The sequence below is a fragment of the Pongo abelii genome, chromosome 5 (assembly GCF_028885655.2).
Source record: "Pongo abelii isolate AG06213 chromosome 5, NHGRI_mPonAbe1-v2.0_pri, whole genome shotgun sequence".
NCBI lineage: Eukaryota > Metazoa > Chordata > Mammalia > Primates > Hominidae > Pongo > Pongo abelii.
This window is the reverse complement of record NC_071990.2, coordinates 69,097,507-69,103,808: the sequence shown is the minus strand read 5'-3', so window position 1 is coordinate 69,103,808 and position 6,302 is coordinate 69,097,507.

Here is a 6,302-nt window from a genome sequence, read left to right as displayed (position 1 = left end):
CTCGTCATCTAGCATTAGGTATATCTCCCAGTGCTATCCTTCCCCCCTCCCCCCACCCCACAACAGTCCCCGAAGTGTGATGTTCCCCTTCCTGTGTCCATGTGTTCTCATTGTTCAATTCCCACCTTTGAGTGAGAATATGCGGTGTTTGGTTTTTTGTTCTTGCGATAGTTTACTGAGAATGATGATTTCCAGTTTCATCCATGTCCCTACAAAGGACATGAACTCATCATTTTTGATGGCTGCATAGTATTCCATGGTGTATATGTGCCACATTTTCTTAATCCAGTCTATCATTGTTGGACATTTGGGTTGGTTCCAAGTCTTTGCTATTGTGAATAATGCCACAATCAACATACGTGTGCATGTGTCTTTATAGCAGCATGATTTATATTCCTTTGGGTATATACCCAGTAATGGGATGGCTGGGTCAAATGGAATTTCTAGTTCTAGATCCCTGAGGAATCACCACACTGACTTCCACAATGGTTGAACTAGTTTACAGTCCCACCAACAGTGTAAAAGTGTTCCTATTTCTTCACATCCTCTCCAGCACCTGTTGTTTCCTGACTTTTTAATGATTGCCATTCTAACTGGTGTGAGATGGTATCTCATTGTGGTTTTGATTTGCACTTCTCTGATGGCCAGTGTTGGTGAGCATTTTTTCATGTGTCATTTGGCTGCATAAATGTCTTCTTTTGAGAAGTGTCTGTTCATGTCCTTCGCCCACTTTTTGATGGGGTTGTTTGTTTTTTTCTTGTAAATTTGTTGGAGTTCACTGTAGATTCTGTCTTCGTCAGATGAGTAGGTTGTGAAAATTTTCTCCCATTTTGTAGGTTGCCTGTTCACTCTGATGGTAGTTTCTTTTGCTGTGCAGAAGCTCTTTAGTTTAATTAGATCCCATTTGTCAATTTTGGCTTTTGTTGCCATTGCTTTTGGTGTTTTAGACATGAAGTCCTTGCCCATGCCTATGTCCTGAATGGTAATGCCTAGGTTTTCTTCTAGGGTTTTTATGGTTTTAGGTCTAATGTTTAAGTCTTTAATCCATCTTGAATTGATTTTTGTATAAGGTGTAAGGAAGGGATCCAGTTTCAGCTTTCTCCATATGGCTAGCCAGTTTTCCCAGCACCGTTTATTAAATAGGGAATCCTTTCCCCATTGCTTGTTTTTCTCAGGTTTGTCAAAGATCAGATAGTTGTAGATATGTGGCATTATTTCTGAGGGCTCTGTTCTGTTCCATTGATCTATATCTCTGTTTTGGTACCAGTACCGTGCTGTTTTGGTTACTGTAGCCTTGTAGTATAGTTTGAAGTCAGGTAGTGTGATGCCTCCAGCTTTGTTCTTTTGGCTTAGGATTGACTTGGCGATGCAGGCTTTTTTGGTTCCATATGAACTTTAAAGTAGTTTTTTCCAGTTCTGTGAAGAAAGTCATTGGTAGCTTGATGGGGATGGCATTGAATCTGTAAATTACCTTGGGCAGTATGGCCATTTTCACAATATTGATTCTTCCTACCCATGAGCATGGAATGTTCTTCCATTTGTTTGTATCCTTTTTTATTTCCTTGAGCAGTGGTTTGTAGTTCTCCCTGAAGAGGTCCTTCACATCCCTCGTAAGTTGGATTCCTAGGTATTTTATTCTCTTTGAAGCAATTGTGAATGGGAGTTCACTCATGATTTGGCTCTCTGTTTGTCTGTTATTGGTGTATAAGAATGCTTGTGATTTTTGTACATTGATTTTGTATCCTGAGACTTTGCTGAAGTTGCTTATCAGCTTAAGGAGATTTTGGGCTGAGACAATGGGGTTTTCTAGATATACAATCATGTCATCTGCAAACAGGGACAATTTGACTTCCTCTTTTCCTAATTGAATACCCTTTATTTCCTTCTCCTGCCTGATTGCCCTGGCCAGAACTTCCAACAATATGTTGAATAGAAGTGCTGAGAGAGGGCATCCCTGTCTTGTGCCAGTTTTCAAAGGGAATGCTTCCAGTTTTTGCCCATTCAGTATGATATTGGCTGTGGGTTTGTCATAGATAGCTCTTATTATTTTGAGATACGTCCCATCAATACCTAATTTATTGAGAGTTTTTAGCATGAAGGGTTGTTGAATTTTGTCAAAGGCCTTTTCTGCATCTATTGAGATAATCATGTGGTTTTGGTTTTTGGTTCTGTTTATATGCTGGATTACATTTATTGATTTGCGTATATTGAACCAGACTTGCATCCCAGGGATGAAGCCCACTTGATCATGGTGGATAAGCTTTTTGATGTGCTGCTGGATTCTTTTTGCCAGTATTTTATTGAGGATTTTTGCATCAATGTTCATCAAGGATATTGGTCTAAAATTCTCTTTTTTGGTTGTGTCTCTGCCCGGCTTTGGTATCAGGATGATGCTGGCCTCATAAAATGAGTTAGGGAGGATTCCCTCTTTTTCTATTGATTGGAATACTTTCAGAAGGAATGGTACCAGTTCCTCCCTGTACCTCTGGTAGAATTCGGCTGTGAACTCATCTGGTCCTGGACATTTTTTGGTTGGTAAGCTATTGATTATTGCCACAATTTCAGCTCCTGTTATTAGTCTATTCAGAGATTCAACTTCTTCCTGGTTTAGTCTTGGGAGGGTGTATGTGTTGAGGAATTTATCCATTTCTTCTAGATTTTCTAGTTTATTTGCGTAGAGGTGTTTGTAGTATTCTCTGATGGTAGTTTGTATTTCTGTGGGATCGGTGGTGATATCCCCTTTATCATTTTTTATTGCATCTATTTGATTCTTCTCTCTTTTTTTCTTTATTAATCTTGCTAGCAGTCTATCAATTTTGTTGATCCTTTCAAAAAACCAGCTCCTGGATTCATTAATTTTTTGAAGGGTTTTTTGTGTCTCTATTTCCTTCAGTTCTGCTCTGATTTTAGTTATTTCTTGCCTTCTGCTAGCTTTTGAATGTGTTTGCTCTTGCTTTTCTAGTTCTTTTAATTGTGATGTTAGGGTGTCAATTTTGGATCTTTCCTGCTTTCTCTTATGGGCATTTAGTGCTATAAATTTCCCTCTACACACTACTTTGAATGCATCCCAGAGATTCTGGTATGTTGTGTCTTGGTTCTCGTTGGTTTCAAAGAACATCTTTATTTCTGCCTTCATTTCGTTATGTACCCAGTAGTCATTCAGGAGCAGGTTGTTCAGTTTCCATGTAGTTGAGCGGTTTTGAGTGAGATTCTTAATCCTGAGTTCTAGCTTAATTGCACTGTGATCTGAGAGATAGTTTGTTATAATTTCTGTTCTTTTACATTTACTGAGGAGAGCTTTACTTCCAAGTATGCAGTCAATTTTGGAATAGGTGTGGTGTGGTGCTGAAAAAAATGTATATTCTGTTGATTTGGGGTGGAGAATTCTGTAGACGTCTATTAGGTCCGCTTGGTGCAGAGCTGAGTTCAATTCCTGGGTATCCTTGTTGACTTTCTGTCTCGTTGATCTGTCTAATGTTGACAGTGGGGTGTTAAAGTCTCCCATTATTAATGTGTGGGAGTCTAAGTCTCTTTGTAGGTCACTCAGGACTTGCTTTATGAATCTGGGTGCTCCTGTATTGGGTGCATATATATTTAGGATAGTTAGCTCTTCTTGTTGAATTGATCCCTTTACCATTATGTAATGGCCTTCTTTGTCTCTTTTGATCTTTGTTGGTTTAAAGTCCGTTTTATCAGAGACTAGGATTGCAACCCCTGCCTTTTGTTGTTTTCCATTTGCTTGGTAGATCTTCCTCCATCCTTTTATTTTGAGCCTATGTGTGTCTCTGCACGTGAGATAGGTTTCCTGAATACAGCACACTGATGGCTCTTGAGTCTTTATCCAATTTGCCAGTCTGGGTCTTTTAATTGGAGCATTGAGTCCATTTAGATTTAAAGTTAATATTGTTATGTGTGAATTTGATCCTGTCATTATGATGTTAGCTGGTTATTTTGCTCCTTAGTTGATGCAGTCTCTTCCTAGTCTCGATGGTCTTTATATTTTGGCATGATTTTGCAGTGGTGGTACCGGTTGTGCCTTTCCATGTTTAGTGCTTCCTTCAGGAGCTCTTTTAGGGCAGGCCTGGTGGTGACAAAATCTCTCAGCATTTGCTTGTCTGTAAAGGATTTTATTTCTCCTTGACTTATGAAGCTTAGTTTGGCTGGATATGAAATTCTGGGTTGAAAATTCTTTTCTTTAAGAATGTTGAATATTGGCCCCCACTCTCTTCTGGCTTGTAGGGTTTCTGCTGAGAGATCAGCTGTTAGTCTGATGGGCTTCCCTTTGATGGTAACCCGACCTTTCTCTTGGCTGCCCTTAACATTTTTTCCTTCATTTAACTTTGGTGAATCTGACAATTATGTGTCTTGGAGTTGCTCTTCTCGAGGAGTATCTTTGTGGCGTTCTCTGTATTTCCTGAATCTGAATGTTGGCCTGCCTTGCTAGATTGGGGAAGTTCTCCTGGATAATATCCTGCAGAGTGTTTTCCAACTTGTTTCCATTCTCCCCGGCACTTTCAGGTACACCAATCAGACGTAGATTTGGTCTTTTCACATAGTCCCACATTTCTTGGAGGCTTTGCTCGTTTCTTTTTATCTTTTTTCTCTAAACTTCCCTTCTCGCTTCATTTCATTCATTTCATCTTCCAGGGCTGATATCCTTTCTTCCATTTGATCGCATCGGCTCCTGAGGCTTCTGCATTCTTCACGTAGTTCTCGAGCCTTGGTTTTCAGCTCCATCAACTCCTTTAAGCAGTTCTCTGTATTGATTATTCTAGTTATACATTCTTCTAAATTTTTTTCAAAGTTTTCAACTTCTTTGCCTTCGGTTTGAATATCCTCCCGTAGCTTGGAGTAATTTTATCGTCTGAAGTCTTCTTCTCTCAGCTCGTCAAAGTCATTCTCCATCCAGCTTTGTTCCGTTGCTGGTGAGGAACTGCGTTCCTTTGGAGGAGGAGAGGCACTCTGCTTTTTAGAGTTTCCAGTTTTTCTGCTCTGTTTTTTCCTCATCTTTGTGGTTTTATCTACTTTTGGTCTTTGATGATGGTGATGTACAGATGGGTTTTTGGTGTGGATGTCCTTTCTGTTAGTTTTCCTTCTAACAGACAGGACCCTCAGCTGCAGGTCTGTTGGAGTACCTGGCAGGCCATGTGAGGTGTCAGTCTGCCCCTGCTGGGGGGTGCCTCCCAGTTAGGCTGCTCGGGGGTCAGGGGTCAGGGACCCACTTGAGGAGGCAGTCTGCCCGTTCTCAGATCTCCAGCTGCGTGCTGGGAGAACCACTGCTCTCCTCAAAGCTGTCAGACAGGGACATTTAAGTCTGCAGAGGTTACTGCTGTCTTTTTGTTTGTCTGTGCCCTGCCCCCAGAGGTGGAGCCTACAGAGGCAGGCAGGCCTCCTTGAGCTGTGGTGGGCTCCATCCAGTTCCAGCTTCCTGGCTGCTTTGTTTACCTAAGCGAGCCTGGGCAATGGCGGGCGCCCCTCCCCCAGCCTCGCTGCCGCCTTGCTGTTTGATCTCAGACTGCTGTGCTAGCAATCAGCAAGACTCCGTGGGCGTAGGACCCTCTGAGCCAGGTGTGGGCTATAATCTCCTGGTGCACCATTTCCTAAGCCCATTGGAAAAGCACAGTATTCGGGTGGGAGTGGCCCGATTTTCCAGGTGCTGTCTGTCACCCCTGGAAAGGGAACTCCCTGACCCCTTGCACTTCCCGAGTGAGGCAATGCCTTGCTCCTGCTTTGGCTGGTGCACGGTGCGCTCACCCACTGACCTGCGCCCACTGTCTGGCACTCCCTAGTGAGATGAACATGGTACCTCAGATGGAAATGCAGAAATCACCCATCTTCTGCGTCGCTCACACTGGGAGCTGTAGACCGGAGTTGTTTCTATTCGACCATCTTCGAATGAAGACATTTTTATGATAGGTTATGAATTGAAATAATATATCAACATTTTTCTTTATTATGTTGTAGGGTCCTCCTTGTTTTTATATATCTACTTGATTTGCCATAAAATGATTGCTATGTTATTCGTTCTTACACTCTAATTGTCTTTCTCTCAATTTCCTATATTTTCCTAAATTTTTCTATCTATATTTTCTTGTAGAAAATTCAACTTATAGTGGATTCAACTTGTAGTGGCCTATACATGTTGTTTTCATTATACATTTAACCTTTATCAATATAAATGTTTTGTTTATTAAACTAGTACTTCTAATTTAAAAATTTTCCTGATGTTAATATTGTAATAGTTTATGCTTTAATTATGTGTTTTGCTCATCTTTTTTCTTTTAAAAAATTATATCATTTTG